The sequence below is a fragment of the Pelophylax lessonae genome (assembly GCF_965119305.1).
Source record: "Pelophylax lessonae genome assembly, chromosome: 9".
In the NCBI taxonomy this organism is placed as follows: domain Eukaryota; kingdom Metazoa; phylum Chordata; class Amphibia; order Anura; family Ranidae; genus Pelophylax; species Pelophylax lessonae.
The window spans coordinates 135,139,599-135,156,463 of record NC_138776.1 but is presented as its reverse complement, the minus strand read 5'-3'; the positions used below and the strand labels follow the sequence as shown (position 1 = coordinate 135,156,463).

General features: G+C 41.3%; 1 protein-coding gene across 1 annotated transcript in view; it reads right to left on the bottom strand.

Annotated features, from left to right (window-relative positions):
* PKD2L1 (polycystin 2 like 1, transient receptor potential cation channel) overlaps positions 1 to 16,865 on the bottom strand; it is a gene marked incomplete at its 5' end in the record, with an annotated part of 92,289 nt that overhangs the window by 63,633 nt on the left and 11,791 nt on the right. The window lies entirely within an intron of this gene.

The following is a 16,865-nucleotide window of genomic DNA, read 5'->3' as shown; positions in this document are numbered from 1 at the left end:
TCACTGGAAAAGAGCCTGATGCTGGGAGGTATCAGGAGGTAAAAAGGAGAAGAGGACGAAAGAAAACAAAATGGATAGATAACATCATCGAAACAATAAACATACAGTTAAGCAAGCTCTGAGAGGCAGTGGAGGACAGAAAAGTCTGGCGCCCTATGGTTCATGAGGTCATGAAGATTCAGACACGACTAAATGACGGAACAACAACAATTTTATCACTATCCCCTTAATATTAGGGCTGTTCCTAATTCTGCAAGAATGAAAATGAGTGCAGAGAGAGGGCAGCCCTGCCGCGTAGCGCTTCAGAGAGCAAATGAGGTTGACTGTGTCCCATTTATCCTAACCATAGCAGTTGGATGAGAATAAATAGCTGATATCCATCCGTGGAAACTGCCTCCCAGACCCAGGAAGGCTAATATAGAGGACATAAATTCCCAATCAACTCAATCGAATGCTTTCGGCGTCAGTCGAGAGTAACATGGTAGGCACCGCTTTGGACTAAGAACCCTTTTTATTCTTCTGAGTTAGTTGGTGCCGCTCTAGAGACTCTAGTTGCACCTGTTAAAGTTCAGTTTACCCTTGCTATTGTCTTTAAGTTCCAGTCAGTGCATCATTGACCATTCATCTATTATAGCGCACTTAGGTCTGTGTACAATAATTACTTGTTTGTTGATTTATGCCTTGTTGAATTTCATTGCCATACTCTATAATATTAATTTACCACCAAGCTGTTTGTGGCCTAATTCCTGTGCATCATTATAGAATGGTAACCTACTAACTCTTAAGTCCATAGGTGTAAATGGCTTTTAGTTTACAACCAAGTGTGTCAGTGTGGGACCGAGCAGTTAAGAAAGTCATAGCAAAACAGAGGACCCGCCATCACTTGCGGCTCATGTGGGGGGTAAGCGCTTCAGTTACAAAGGAAAATAGATTTTAGCATATTTATATAGGAAGGGTTTTTTTTTTTATGTCTTGGATACAGTGGTAGCGGGTTAGAACCTCTGTCAGGCTTTTATTGCTGTCCACGTCCCTGCTAAGGGACCAGTGTCCCTGGGACTACAGGTAATGAGAAATTCTAAATTCTTGGTTGCCACCAGAACAGGGATATTTCAATCTCGCTTCTGTGTGTGCACCTCCCCTCTGGCTGCACTCACATGATGTTGGGTAGCATTTGTGATCCCCCTTGGGGTATAAATGGGAGGGATAGGAGGTGGTGGCTTTTTTTTCCACCTTGAGACTGCGAAGCAACAATTGGCTCTTCAGTTCCATAATGTTACACCCATAGTGGGTTTTGCTGTTAATATTCATTCAATCTTTTCTTTACTTGTCTTGTTGACTTGGTGGTTTGGTTTTCTTTTTCTTCTTTCTTTTTCTACCATTGGACTTACAGTACATTTATATATTTGTTCACAACATTTTTCTTTTTCATTGATCGTTCAAAGCGATGATTTGTAGCGATCACTCTGGGCAATATAATTGGATGGACATTGTTTGCCCCCTTGGGTCCTCGCAGGTCCGAAATACTAACATTTGCATCCAACTTTAGCTGATTTGTAAGTATAGGATCCCCTACAGTGGCCGTAGAGGCTGGAATTTCATTATTCGATATCAATTGTCCTATATACCTTATACTGATGTTTTACGTTAGAGACATTTGTTATTATTTGCATGTACTCCTGAGGAGGTGAGCATTGGCTCACAAAACGCGTTGAGTGTTCAAGATGCAATTTTTCATCCAAACATGTCTTGATATATTGAACTTTTTACTATGTATCAAATGTATTGTTGTGGAATTACTACAAATTTGCTTGATATCAAACTATTTGTATTCTATTTAATGTGACAAGAATTGTATTTATTCATTAATAAATTGTGAACCATGTCTACTATGTATTTAGTGGTTGTGTGTGCTGCACCTCATTTAAAGGCCTAGGGCATACTCATGTTTTTAGGGCTATTTCAATGGGGAAACATCTAAGAAGGCATTTCTCTAACTTTAGAGAGTTTCCATCCTACTTAATTTTTGTTTACAGAACAAAAGTTAAATGAAAATCTCATTAGTGGAACACAGATGTCAGAAGTCTCGGTCAGGAGTTTTACCTAGTTCCCATTTTATTTAAACTGAAAAAAAGTTATACTTTAAGAGTAGCTGACCATGAAATTGCCTGTTAGTCCAAATGATCCACTAGCCCTTTTTCCGTGAAATCCATTTTCTTAATGTCTTTTACCAATTTAAAAATAGAGGCTTTTTTATGGTACACTTGACCTGGAGTAATCTATTTTGGAGGAAAGCTGGGAAAGGGACTATCCTTGTGATAACTCAGGTTCTATCACTGCCCTCAGTAGGTTCACTGCAAAATTTGTTCTTTTGTTTGCTGGATTCAGTTTTTGTCTCCCATGTATTTCACCTAAATACACTATTTTCCATGATTGCTTTCAGATAACAGTTTCAAGCTTATATAAACAGAAGTAAAACAGCCACAAAAAAAAAATCAAAAAACTTAAAGGCTAAGTTCATGTTAAAAAAATGAATTGCACTAATTAAAAAAGCCTGCAGAGCATTGCACCTGCGATCAGCAGATTGCGGGTGCAATGTCAGTGTCCTGCAAACACTCAGTACAGCTGTCTGCCCATACCTCCGTACAGGCAGACAGTTACTGAAGTGCAGGAAGTGTAATTAACTACGAGGGATCAGCACCTTCGCAGTTCATTGGCAAACTACAAGCATCCGCCACAGTTGCAGACGAGATGTGTAGTTCATTCACAGATCTCTGTGAATGAATGGTGTGAGTGGAGTCCCACAGAGCCAAGCTGTTCTTAAATTGTAACAGTGGGTGCAGGGAGAAGAACCCCTGCCCATTGTCATGGGGGAGGGGGAAGTGGTACACAATAACATGTTACATGTTACACCCTACATATGGGTGTAACATGTACCATGTTACTAAAGGTGAACTTAGCCTTTATATGAATTCAGTTTGCAGTTCTTATAAATAGGACCCAAAAAGCTTAGTCACAAATACTTTCCTGAGCCATAGTAAAATAATTTCTACTGTATAACCTACTTGTATAGACCCCTATATACAACTTATTGTCTCTTCAGTCACAGCAATGATAAAACAAAATAATTATTTTTTTTAGTGCTGAATCTCTAACGTGATTAACGTGATAGTCACATCACTGTTATCTTAGAAATGAACTAGCAAAAGTGTGCCCTTTCCAAATTGGGCAAGGTTGAGGATGGGGATGATTGGGATTTTTGGCAAGTGTGGTGGTGAGAGCAGGAGGTGTTGAGATTTTGGCAGCTGCAGTGGAGAGAGCACAGGATTTAGGTGCTGGCAGGTGCAGTGGTGAGAGGGGAATGAGGGCCATGCGCAGTGAAGACACTGGCGGTGATGATGGGTGAAGATGGTCTTGGAGGTCAGGCACATCCATGAGTGGGGGGGGGGGGAGCTTTCTGATGTGGTTGTGAGAGAAAAGGGGCAGGCACAGTGTTTGAGGGGCCGCAGGTGGGTTAAGGCGGGGCTTGTTGAGTACAGACATGATGGTGAGAGCAGGTGTAGGGTAGGGTTGGTTAGAACAGAAGAGGAAGGTGTCAGGTACTGTGTGGGGGAGAGGTGGGATGCTAGAATGTAGTGAGACAGGGTGCAGGCATGGTGCTGAAACTGGTGGGATGTGGAGGTTAGGTTGAGGCACTGTGGGGAGAATTGTAGGGCGCCAGTATGCAGAAAAGGTGTAGTGGTGAGAGCAAAGGTGGGGGTGTGTAGAAGCGGTGATGAGAGCAGGACTGGGGGCTTGCAGGCTTTGTGATGAAGTGCTACAAGATATATCAATGCTTTTATTTACTGAATCCCTTTGTTAAGTTTTAATATAGATTTATCCCTTCTGGTAAAAAAAATAAATAAAAAATAACCAGGAAGTCAATATTAAATTACAAACCCGATTCCAAAAAAGTTTGGACACTATACAAATTGTGATTAAAACAGAATACAATGATGTGGAAGTTTCAAATTTCAATATTTTATTCAGAATACAACATAGATGACATATCAAATGTTTAAACTGAGAAAATGTATAATTTTAAGGGAAAAATACGTTGATTTTAAATTTCATCTCAAAAAAGTTGAAACACGGCCATGTTTACCACTGTGTGGCATCCCCTCTTCTATTTGATTTAAAACAGTCTGCACACTTCTGGGGACTGAGGAGACAAGTTGCTCAAGTTTAGGAATAGGAATGTTGTCCTATTGCTGTCTAATACAGGCTTCTAGTTGCTCAACTGTCTTAGGTCTTCTCTGTCGCATCTTCCTCTTAAAGCGGAGTTCCACCCAAAAGTGGAACTTCCGCTTAAGGTAGTTCTAACCCCCTGACATGACACATTTGGCATGTCATTTTTTTGGGGGGGGGGGGGTAGCGGGTACCTAGTTTTGACATGTACCCGCTCCCACTTCCGCTCGGAGCGCCGCGGCGCCCTGAGCGGAAGTTCTCCTCTCCCCCTCCCTCCCTGCAATCTTCCGGGACATGTCAGAGGTCTCAGAAGATTGCCGGCCAATCATGACGCGTAAAGCAAATCGCGCATGCGCAGTGCATACCCGGCTGTGAATCCCCAAACTGTCACAGCCAGGTGCCCACACCAGTGATTCCGGCACCGCAGAGCAGAGAGGGAGAAGAGCGAGGCTTCGGGCGGCCGCATCGCTGGACCGTTGGACAGGTGAGTGTGTTTAGGCTGGAACTCCGCTTTAATGATGCGCCAAATGTTTTCTATGGGTGAAAGATCTGGACTTCAGGCTGGCCATTTCAGTACCCTAATCCTTCTTCTACGCAGCCATGATGTTGTAATTGATGCAGTATGTGGTCTGGCATTGTCATGTTGGAAAATGCAAGGTCTTCCCTGAAAGAGACGACATCTGGATGGGAGCATATGTTGTTCTAGAACTTGGATATACCTTTCAGCATTGATGGTGCCTTTTCAGATGTGTAAGCTGCCCATGCCACATGCACTGTGTTTGGGTTCCTGGAGAACTGGGCTGACTTCTCAGTTGGCTACCGGCTCTTTAGTAAGGATGGGCTGCACCTTAATGGGGACGGTACAGCTCTTTTGGGGAGAAAGATGGCCACCAAGTTGGAGGGGCTTTTAAACTAGGAGACGGGGGGAGGGCTCAAAAGTAGAGTCAGTCAGGAAGGAGCAAAGGACCGAAGGCAGTAGTAGAGTCAGCAGCGACCGTAGTTCCAATAACGTCAATTGGGGGGTCTGTGAGGGAAAACCTCAGACCAAACAGGAATAAACATAATCACCATTCACAATTAACTTCCACAAAACTAAGAGGGGTATATGCTAATGCCAGGAGCCTAGCTAATAAAATGGATGAGTTGGAAATGTTAGTACATGAGGAGGATATAGACCTTGTGGGAATAACGGAGACTTGGTTTGACCCCTCACATGACTGGCTGGCCAATATCCAAGGGTATTCGGTGTACCGGAAGGACAGGGTAGGAAAAAGATGGGGAGGGGTATGTCTCTATGTCAAGAATAATGTAAAGGTGATAGAGAGGAGTGACATTAAGGAAGGGATGAGTATGGAGTTAGAATCCGTGTGGGTAGAACTCCATAGGGAAGGAGAAAAGGCAAAAGTAATTGTGGGGGTTTGCTATAGGCCACTCAACCAATGGGAGGAGGTAGAGCTGGAATTTTTAGCACTATTGGGTAAAGTGGCAAAACTGGGATCAGTCATCATATTGAGGGACTTCAATTATCCCAACATTGACTGGGAAGAGGGGACTGCACACTCACAAAAGGCCCGTCTATTCACGGAAACCTTACAGGATAACTACATGTCGCAGTTGGTGGATTCTCCTACTAGAGAAAACGCAGTCCTGGATCTATTGATCACTAATGACCCAGACCTAATCTCGGAGGTAGGAGTCCAGGACAACCTGGGCTCTAGCGATCACAGGATGATCACATTTAGAGTAAATAACAATATAACAAGGCAAGAGGGGAACATAAGAACCCTAAACTTCAGAAGGGCAAACTTTGCAAAATTGTACTCATTGATGGAAAGGGTAAACTGGGACCAAACCTTGGGATCACTGACCACAGAGGAAAAATGGGAATGCTTTAAGAACATATTAAGCAAATGCATCTTGCAGTGCATTCCTATGGGAAATACATTTTGAAGAGACAAAGCCAAACCTGGCTGACTAAACCGTAGCGTTAAAAAACTTATTAGGGGAAAAAAAAATGGCCTTCAAGAAATATAAATCAGAGGGCACAGTATCGGCTTTCGAGCAATACAATGAGGCAAATAAGAAAAGTAAATACGAAATCAAAATGGCTAAAATCAACTTTGAGAGACAGATAGCGGAGGATAGTAAAAAAACCCCAAAGAAATTCTTTAAATATATCAACAGCAAAAAAACTAGGGCAGAGCATATTGCACACATAATTAACGATGATGGGAGGATGGTTACAGATGACACTGAAAAGGCAACCGTGCTGAATGCTTTTTTCTCATCAGTCATTACACAGGAAAAGGAGGGGTACACTGACCATGACTGTATGGTTAGTAGTAATACACAGGACTTGCCACTATGGCTAACAGAGGGTGTAATCAGGGAAAGGCTAGATAAACTTAACACAAACAAATCAAATCACCAGGCCCGGATGGCGTACATCCGAGAGTTCTCAAGGAACTTAGTAAGGTTATATCTAGACCACTGTTCCTGATCTTTGCTGACAGTATTAGGACAGGAGATGTACCAGGGGTTTGGAGGAAAGCTAACGTGATTCCGATATTCAAAAAGGGCCAGAGGCATATCCCGGGAAATTATAGGCCTGTCAGTTTGACATCGATAGTATGTAAACTTCTGGAGGGGATAAGGGACTATATTGTAGAGTTTGCTAAAGACAACAACATCATCAGCAGTAATCAGCACGGGTTTACAAATGGGCGTTCTTGTCAAACCAATCTCTTAACATTCTACGAGGAGGTGAGCTGTGAGCTAGATAGGGGCAGACCAGTGGATGTGGTGTACCTGGATTTCGATAAGGCGTTTGATACAGTTCCCCACAAGCGCTTAATCTACAAAATAAGGTCTGCAGGTATCGACAGCAGGGTTTGCTCTTGGATACGGAACTGGCTAAAAGGGCGTGTCCAAAGGATGGTAATAAACAGCGCATACTCAGACTGGTCTGAGGTGGTAAGCGGAGTCCCCCAAGTCTCAGTCCTGGGACCAACCTTGTTCAATTTATTCATAAACAGCATTGAGGACAGGATCAGTAGTTCGATATCAATTTTTGTAGATGACACAAAATTGGGCAGGGCAATAACTGCTCAGCATGAAGCAGATATCCTACAGAATGACCTGGACAAAATAACGGAGTGGGCAACGACATGGCAAATGAGGTTTAATTTGGAGAAGTGTAAGGTTTTGCACTTGGGGACTAAAAACATAAAAGCACAATACACGTTAGGGGGGGAACCCTTGGGGGAATCAAAAATGGAGAAAGATCTGGGAGTCTTGGTTGATGATAGATTAGGCAATAGCATGCAATGTCAAGCGGCAGATGCCAAAGCCAGCAGAATATTAGCATGCATAAAGAAAGGGATGTATTCCAGAGATAAGACTATAATCCTTCCACTTTATAAAACTCTGGTCCGACCGCATCTGGAGTATTCTGTCCAGTTCTGGTCGCCAGTCCTCAGGAGGGATGTGTTGGAGCTGGAGAGAGTCCAGAGAAGGGCAACTAAACTGATTAGGGGATTGGAGGAACTTAATTATGAAGAGCGTCTGCAATCGCTTGATTTATTCTCCCTGGAGAAGAGACGCCTGAGGGGGGACATGATAGCAATTTATAAATATCTCAATGGGGATCTCGGCATAGAAAAATAGCTATTCAGTCGAAGGGATTGCATAAGGACTCGAGGGCATACAATGCGATTAGAGGAGAAGCGTTTATATTTCAGGCAACGTGGGGGGTTCTTTACTGTTAGGGCTACAAGATTGTGGAATTCTCTACCACAAGAGGTGGTTTCTGCGGGAAGTATGGTGGCTCTCAAAAGACTCTTAGACGTACATCTCAAGGATCAGAACATTCAGGGCTATGTGAGATGATTACAGCCACACACACCTATACAGGTTGAACTGGATGGACTATTGTTTTTATTCAACCTCACCTACTATGTAACTATGTAACTTCACCTACTATGTAACTATGTAACTCATGCAACCCCATACCATCAGAGATGCAGGCTTCTGAACTGAGCGCTGATAACAACTTGGGTTGTCCTTGTCCTCTGTAGTCTGGATGACATGGGGTCCCAGTTTTCCAAAAAGAACATCAAATTTTTATTCATCTGACCACAGAACAGTTTTCCACTTTGCCACAGTCAATTTTAAATGGGCCTTGGCCCAGAGAAAATGCCTGCGCTTCTGGATCATGTTTAGATATTGCTTCTTTTTTGGCCTATAGAGTTTTAGCCAGCAACAGCGAATGGCACAGTGGATTGTGTTCACCAACAATGTTTTCTGGAAGGATTCCTGAGCCCATGTTGTGATTTCCATTACAGTAGCATTCCTGTATGTGATGCAGTGCAGTCTAAGGGCCCGAAGATCACGGGCATCCAGTATGGTTTTCCGGCCTTGACCCTTGTTCCAGATTCTCTGAATCTTGAATAATATTGTGCACTGTAGATGATGATAACTTCAAACTCTTTGCAATTTTTCTCTGAGAAACTCCTTTTTGATATTGCTCCACTATTTTCCGCCGTAGCATTGGTGCAATTGGTGATCCTCTGCCCATCTTGACTTCTGAGAGACACTGCCACTCTGAGAGGCTCTTTTTATACCTAATCATGTTGCCAATTGACCTAATAAGTTGCAAATTGGTCCTCCAGCTGTCCCTTATGTATATTTATCTTTTCCGGCCTCTTATTGCTACCTGTCCCAAATTTTTTGGAATGTGTACCTCTCATGAAATCCAAAATGAACCAATGTTTGGCATGACATTTCAAAATGTCTCACTTTTAACATTTGATATGTTATCTATATTATATTGTGAATACAATATACATTTATGAGATTTGTAAATGAGTCCATTCCTTTTTTACTCACAATTTGTAGTGTCCCTACTTTTTTGGAATCGGGTTTGTATCTTTAAATCCTAAGTATGAATAATCTCTAAACAGTAAATGCCCTGCTACTATTTGTGCTATCATTTTAAACATCTACAGTAACTGTCAGGAATCAAAACACATTTGTGAGAAGTTTTTTGATAGAAATATCTATTCTTAGATTTCCCGACTGCAAACAAGCACCAATGCTGAAGCTTTTCAGACTAAATGTTGCGTCTATAAGAGGCTTCCAGGCATTTGTTTTATTACCTAAATAACTGAGATATATACAATTAACAAGAATATTTAAGCTAATAAACAAACCTCTGGGTTCGTGCAAAATAATATACTTGAATATATATATATACAGTATATATACCGTACATGTCATAAACATTAATTAAATAATATTCTTAATTTAAGATAAAAATCAGCAATAAGAAATTGAAAAAAAAATGCAGAAAGAAGGGCCTTTTGGAACTAACAAATCTTTATGTCACAAATCTGTCCTTGTAAATTAGGGACAGCTGGAAGCTCTTCCATTACATAAGTAGAAGGCATATTTACCCTTTTTGTTGCCCACTCCAGCATCTCTCTTTAAAAAGTTCTGAATGCCAGGGGGTGGAAAGCATGATCACATGACCACTATGATATGCTGTTCCGCCAGCTACAGATCATTAGCAGGGACCAAAAGCTGCCTTTTAAAGCTCAGTAACTGTGCTGGAAGCATGCACGGTGCACGCTCTTCTCACAAAAACATTGGCCACCCAGCAATGCATATGTGTGGTGTGTAAGCATTAAAGGCTAAGTTCACTTTAAAGAATTAATCAAAAATGCATTGCAGAAAAGAAATATGTGCAGTTATTAATTTTTCCTGCAGGAGCATTGCAAGCATTGTACCCACGATCAGTAGATCACAAGCGCAATGTGGGCTCCTGCAGACACGTCCTCGAGCTTTCAGCCTGCACCTCTGTATGGGCTTTCTGTTTCAAAGAAGAAGGAAATGTCAGTGGACTATGAGAGCACTCATCGTCAGTGCCCCTGCAGCCAATTGAAACTGCAAGTCCCTCTTCTGCTCTGGAAGATGGTACTTGTAGTTCATTCATTCACAGGAATCTGGAAATGAACAATGCAGCCATGTGGGCGGAGCACTGTTTTTATAAAATGACAGCCTGCTGTCTATGGAAAGGGGAGGGGGTGAAGGGGGGAAGGGGCTGGAACATGTTACATGTTCCAAAGGTTAACTTATCCTTTAAAGCCCACCATTTTTCCTCTGCATATGTGTTAGGTGGTCAGAAAGGGGTTAACTTTCTAAACTAAATTGTGTTCTTCATTACAATAAAACTATTATACCTTCTTAACATTAATCCACAAATTCTATTGAACTTTACTAGCTTACATGCTACAAACACTGAAACAGATGTTTGCACCAAACAATTGATTTTACCATTAGGACTACATAAGTACCATTGTTTGTTTTTCAGTGTTTGTACACTGTATTGTGATTTTAGAGAGTACACTCAGAGATATGTAATTGAATCCCCAGTTGTCACTAGACTTTCATTTAAACAGAAGGTTTCCTTACTTATATAGCAGCCACTGGACCCTTGTAGGAGGTAATTGGTGTGCACGTGTAAACACAAGATCCTCTGCAGCTTTAAGCTTGGTACACATGGACCGGATATCGGCCATTTTAACAGAAACCGTCTGACATTCAGCATGTGTGTATGGCAGCCTGCCCGACAGAAGCCGGCTGAACATCCGTCTTCTGTAGAAAGGGCATGCTAGAAAAACATCTGCCAATCGACATCCGATCAGCACTCAAAGCCAATGGCTGCAAGTGCTGACTGGTGTATTCTGGCAGGGAGAAGTCCCCCTGTCAGAACACAATAGCTCAGTGGGGAGATCGCTGTACTAAGATCGCATAGTTAGTGCAGAGATCTCCTAGTTTTTTTTTTTTTCCAGCGGGCTGAACGAAAACAAAAAAATAACCCATAGTGTGAACCAGGCACCAGAGCACATACCCATCTTCTTGTTTTCTCTGCAGACTTCTGAAGAATGGGCTATGCAAAAAGTAACTCTACACACTGATAGAGTGGCATAGGTGTAAACAAAAGCATCCATTGGTATCTGCCTTGGAAAGACTGAACCTTTGTAGCCAGGTGCTGGTCTACAACAACATGGAAAAGGAGCCATTGGTCTTTATTTGACTCTCTCCCTCTACTGTGATATTAATGTTATGCTGTACCATCCTCCTCTGGCTAGCGGGGGGGGGGGGGGATAACTAAAGCCAAGAAAGCTTAAAAACTTGTATGCAGAGTGCTGAAAATCCTGAGAATGGTAGTATGAGAGGGTAGCCATATAATGGGACAAATGGACCCCTTACACTACAGACCCCAATAGGCACTCTGTAGTAGGAGGAGTGGAAAGATGATTTTTATTAAACTGCCTGGAAAAGCGCTTCCTTTTGGCACCACGAGAGTTAGCGTGCACCTCTGTCTGAATATTCACCTGCTAGCTGCAGACCATACCAGCAGAGATTCAAGCCTGAGACTGTGAGAGGAAACCCGGGGGGCAGTGCAGCACTAGCCATATCACAGCACTTTCACTGCTGCAGCAGAGAGACTGGAGCATCCACTCATAATCTGCTTCCCAATGGATACCTACAGCTTTCAGAGAGAGACCAAGGGAGCCCCCTTTATACAGCGAGAGGTTACCGCAGCATCCTGAATTAGTAAGAGGGCTATTCACCCAATGTTGATACTGCCAGCAGGGACTGGACCAGAGCAGGTCAAAAAGTGTACCCAATCCATACCGTACCCATACTGCACTCTATACTAAACTTAGACTGCACCTATACTAACCCTATACCAAATAGTACTGGACCTTTATACCTGAACCACATCTACGTTGCACCTGTGCCAAGCCTATACCGTACCTATACTGCATGCAGGTTAACTGGGACTGTCGTTAAGTGCAAAGTTGCTCTTAAAGGGCCACAATGATAGCCGGCAGAAGAACATCTCAAAGGACTGCCCCTCCTGTAAAAATTATTCTGCAAGCTACCTTTGTTCTCCTGCCCCCTCCACTACTGTCCTTTTCTTTTGGACAGTGCATACCTATTCGGTATAGGACTAGCATTACCATCATAAATGATCCCTGGCAGTATAGTTCCAGCACTCTGTAGATTAAGCTCTACTACTGCTTACTGCTGCACTAGAGGTGGTCTTGTATGCTAAATTGTTTTATTACCATTGTTAATCCATTTTGCGCTTGCCTAGTTACCAAGCTTATTGGGTGACAATATATCAAAGCCTGGTACACACTATAAGTTTTTGCTCTGGTCGGATCCGCTGTACTCACTATGCGAAGTAAATAGAGTGATCTTCCCCCGCTGAGCTATTGTGTTCTGACAAAGGGACGGCCCCCCGCCAGAACACAACGATCAATGCTCTCTGCCATTGGCTGAGAGCGCTAATTGGGAGTCAGTCTGTTGCTGGTTTTCCAGCATGCATGTCTGACAAAAGCCGGCCAGACATACGCACGGCTGAATGTCGCTTGTTTTTTTGTTTCTTTTTAACCAGCAAATGCCTCCTGACATTCGGTCCGTGTGTACCCGGCTTAATTTCGCTTTTTCTACCTGGTTTGGTGGTTTTCTATGATATTGTATGTTTGTACACTCAACCTGGTGTGTCAGATGGGCTTAGGTTCTTAAAAAGGTTGGGGCAAAGAACAGAGAACTCATCCTATCCAGTGGCTCCTACAGAGGTAGCACTGCACCTTAAAGTGATTTTAAAGGCTAAAGGTTTAATGCATTTTCTGCATTAGGGTAAAACACCTTCCATGTTCAGCTTCTGCGAAATAGTTAGAATTACTGAGACCAATCTTGATCCAGTGCTGTTCCGAAGAGCAGCAGCGTTGATCTCTCTCTCTCTCTCCCCTCACTGGACTCAATGAGAGCAGTGGGAATCATTGGCTTCTGTTCGTGTCAATCAAATCTTTTGCGGAGGAAGCATGGGGCACGGCTGAACCACATTGTGTGTATCAATAATCGCATACAGCCCAGCTCGAGATCGAGCCTGCACAAGTACCCCAATAGCAAGCAGCTTTCTATGGGGCACTTGGAAGGGAGGAGGAGCTGAGAGCGCCCTTTATTTTCACCTGGGTAACCAGCCAGTAAGTCTGTTATTTTTTAACTTTAACAGACCAAACTGACCGGATAGTGGCAGTTAGAAGATTGCAACAAACCTATCAGTATATATAAATGGTAAATCAGCGCTGACCTCTAAAGAAAAAAATCAATAAAACCCCAATAGTCGGCTGGGATCGCCAAATGAGGGTACCTAAGGCTGCTTACATAAAGTGCATTCACCTAACACTAATCATAAGAAAACCAATAAGATATGTAGCGCCAAAGGATAAAATAATAAAACAAAGTGAATATCAAGTGTCTTACAAACATAGATCCATAAATAAATAAGTGAGTACCACAATAAACATCAATACATGAATAGTAAGTACCACAAAAAAAGTGCAAGTGAAATGTCATCAGCAAATGGTGCAAAGTTCATAAAAATAGGTGATCCTTTCTGTGCTGTGCAGATATCAGGTGACCAGGTGCTGGTGCTTTCAATTCTTAAGGTGACTTAGAATTAAGGTGTACTTTGTTGCACCACCTCTGGCTTTGATAACAGCTTGAATTCTGTGAGACATGGATTTAACTATCGACAGTATTCTTCATCAATCTGCCTCCAACTTTGTCTTATTGCAGTTGCCAGATCAGATTTGCAGATTTGAGCCTTGTCATGGACATTTTTCTTTCATTTCCACCAGAGATTTTCAATTGGATTGAGGGCTGGACTATTTGCAGGCTTTGCCATTGACATTGTATGTCTTTCTTGAAGGAAAGTGTTCACGGCTTTTGCCCTATGGCGTTATCATCCTGAAAAATGATGTCATCATCATCAAACATCCTTTCAATTGATGGAATAAGAAAATTGTCCAAAATATCAATATAAACTTGTGCATTTATTGAAGATTTAATGACATCTCCCCTGTACCTTTACCTGGCATGCAACCCTGTATCATCAATGATTGTGCAAAATTGCATATTTTCTTTAGACAGTCATCTTCATACATTTCATTGGAATGGCACCAAGCAATATTTCCAGCATCATCACCCTGCCTAATGCAGATTCATTCTGAATATCACCATCCAGTCATCTACAGTCCATGTCTGCTTTTCTTTAGCCCACTGTAAGCTTGCTTTTTTCTGTTTAGGTGTTGATGGTTTTGTTTGACTTTTCTGTATGTAAATCCCATTTCCTTTAGGCGATGTCTCACAGTTCCGTCACAGACATTGACTCCAGTTTCTGACGATTTGTTCCTCATTTATTTTGTTGTGCATTTTCTGTTTTCAAGGCATGTTGCTTTAAGTTTTCCATCTTGATGCTTTGATGTCTTCCTTGGTCTACAAGTACGCTTCCCTTTAACAACCTTCCCATTTGATTTGTACTTGGTCCAGATTTTAGACACAGCTAACTGGGAACAACCAACATCTTTTGCAACATTAGGTGATGATCAGAGATGTATAGTAACTAAGTAGAACTACTTCACTACTGTACTTAAGTACCGAAAGGCGGTATCTGTACTTTCCTGGAGTAGAATTTTTTTCTCCTACTTCCACTTTTACTTCACTACATTTTTTCGATGATTTCAATACTTCTACTCCGATATTTTTTTTTTGTGCTGCATAGTTACTCGTTACAATTATAAAAATTACCCCTGCCAGAACAGTAGATGGCAGGTTTCATGAAGCTCAAAACATGTGTATTCTCAGCGCATACGAAAATAAATGCTACTGTATGTATAAATAAAAGCTGCATTTGAAATAATAAAAAACAATATGATGTTCAAACTTTTGACTTCTTTCTTTAATAACTACATAACGCGGTACTTGTACTTTTACTTTCAGTACTTGAGTAGCAATTTTTTTCAAAACTACTGGTACTTTTACTTTCAGTACTTGAGTAGCAACATTTAAAAAAAAAAATGTTGAATACTTTACTAATTCTACTCAAGTCACTTTTTGATCGAGCACTTCCACTTCTACTCAAGTCACTTTTTGATCGAGCACTTGTACTTTTACTCAAGTATGGGTTTTGAGTACTTTATACAACTGGTGATGATTTACCTTGTTGAAGAAGTTTTAAAATCCTCTCCTTTGTTTCAACTGACATCTCTTGTGTTGGAGCCTTGATTCATGTCAATCAGGTTGGTGCAACGGCTCACCAAGGAGTGCAAGCACTCTTTTTTAACTGCAGACTAATTATGCAGATGTTTGTTTTATTAATGCAAATTACATGGGGATTTCATAATATTTTCCTCAGAATTGAGTGAATCTGTATATTTTTCCTCTGCTTGATCTGCAAAAACAGTTGCAACTGACTACAGTATTCTTTCTTTTTTTTTAAGTGTTTCTTAAAGCCAGAAGGTTTGAATGTTAAATGATAATAGTTTTGAGGCATGTCTGCAATTATTCTTTTTTTCTACACAATTAAACAATTGAATGAACATTTTCCAAGAGTGGTGATTCCATACTTTTGGCATACTTTTAGCAATTGGGAACGAAGATAGCAAAATTTCTGTCCACCCTTCGAAGACTTTTGTTCCTGATTACACCAGAATTGGAATTCTCTAGCTTGGCTTCATTATGTAAAAATGGGGACTAAGTAGATCCAGTAATTTTTTTTTGGGGATATCTCACAAATTATTCCCCAAGAGATGTAAAAACCTGCAAGCAAATGCAGCTCTCCATTGTCCAGCAAAGAACCTAAAAATTTTTTGATGGGCATAGCCTTTCATTAGTAAAAGTTTTTTTTTTAGTTTTAGATGCATATTACAGGATTAGACCCTGTATCATGTTTTACCACTGTCTTAATCCCCATTGGGGAGGTTCTCCCTCTCTATTTGTCCTGGTGACCATTATCACCAAGAAAGACAGGTAAAAAAATCCAAAGTTTTAGGCTGCATTCACACCTAAGCACATTTCATGAATGCATGTTACATTTGGGGTGTCATTCATTGCTAATGGTACCCTATATGCGGCAAGTAGATGTGTGTTTTTGCACACAACAAAATGCACATTACAAAATTTGGGATGTTCAAAAAGATATGTTAGCTACTCTGGTGCTTTTGTCATGCATGGGGCAGCACATTAAAATGAATAGGTTGCCCTATGTGTGTAAAAATGCATGCAAAAATGCATTTTTTCTTTTGTTTTACCAAAATCATATAATATGAGGTCAAACCTAAACACAATTTGTATGCAGTCAGGCAGGCCCTTGCACTACATAGTTTAAAGGTAAATCTAAAGGAAATTGAACAAAAAAATGGTATAATATATGGCCAGCCTAAGAGTGATATGGTCCTCACTTTCTAGAGGCTTTTCTTTCACTTCCTGTTGCATCCTTGGGACAGGAAGTAATGGAAAATCTTCCCACGGGACACAAGCAGCAAAAAAAAAAATGAAAAGGAAAGGAAAAAATATATACATTGACAGATAATTTATTCTTTACTCTTTTAAAAATAATAACAAGTTTGGGCTCTGCATACACTTTAAGACAGATGCAATCTGTATAGGGCTGTGTCATGTGTCATGTTAGGAATCTATTAACCACCTGCCAGCAACAGAAACGCTAAAAAGAGCGCTGAATTGATTCTATGGTGTTGCTCTCTCGCTCGAAATGGTGCAGA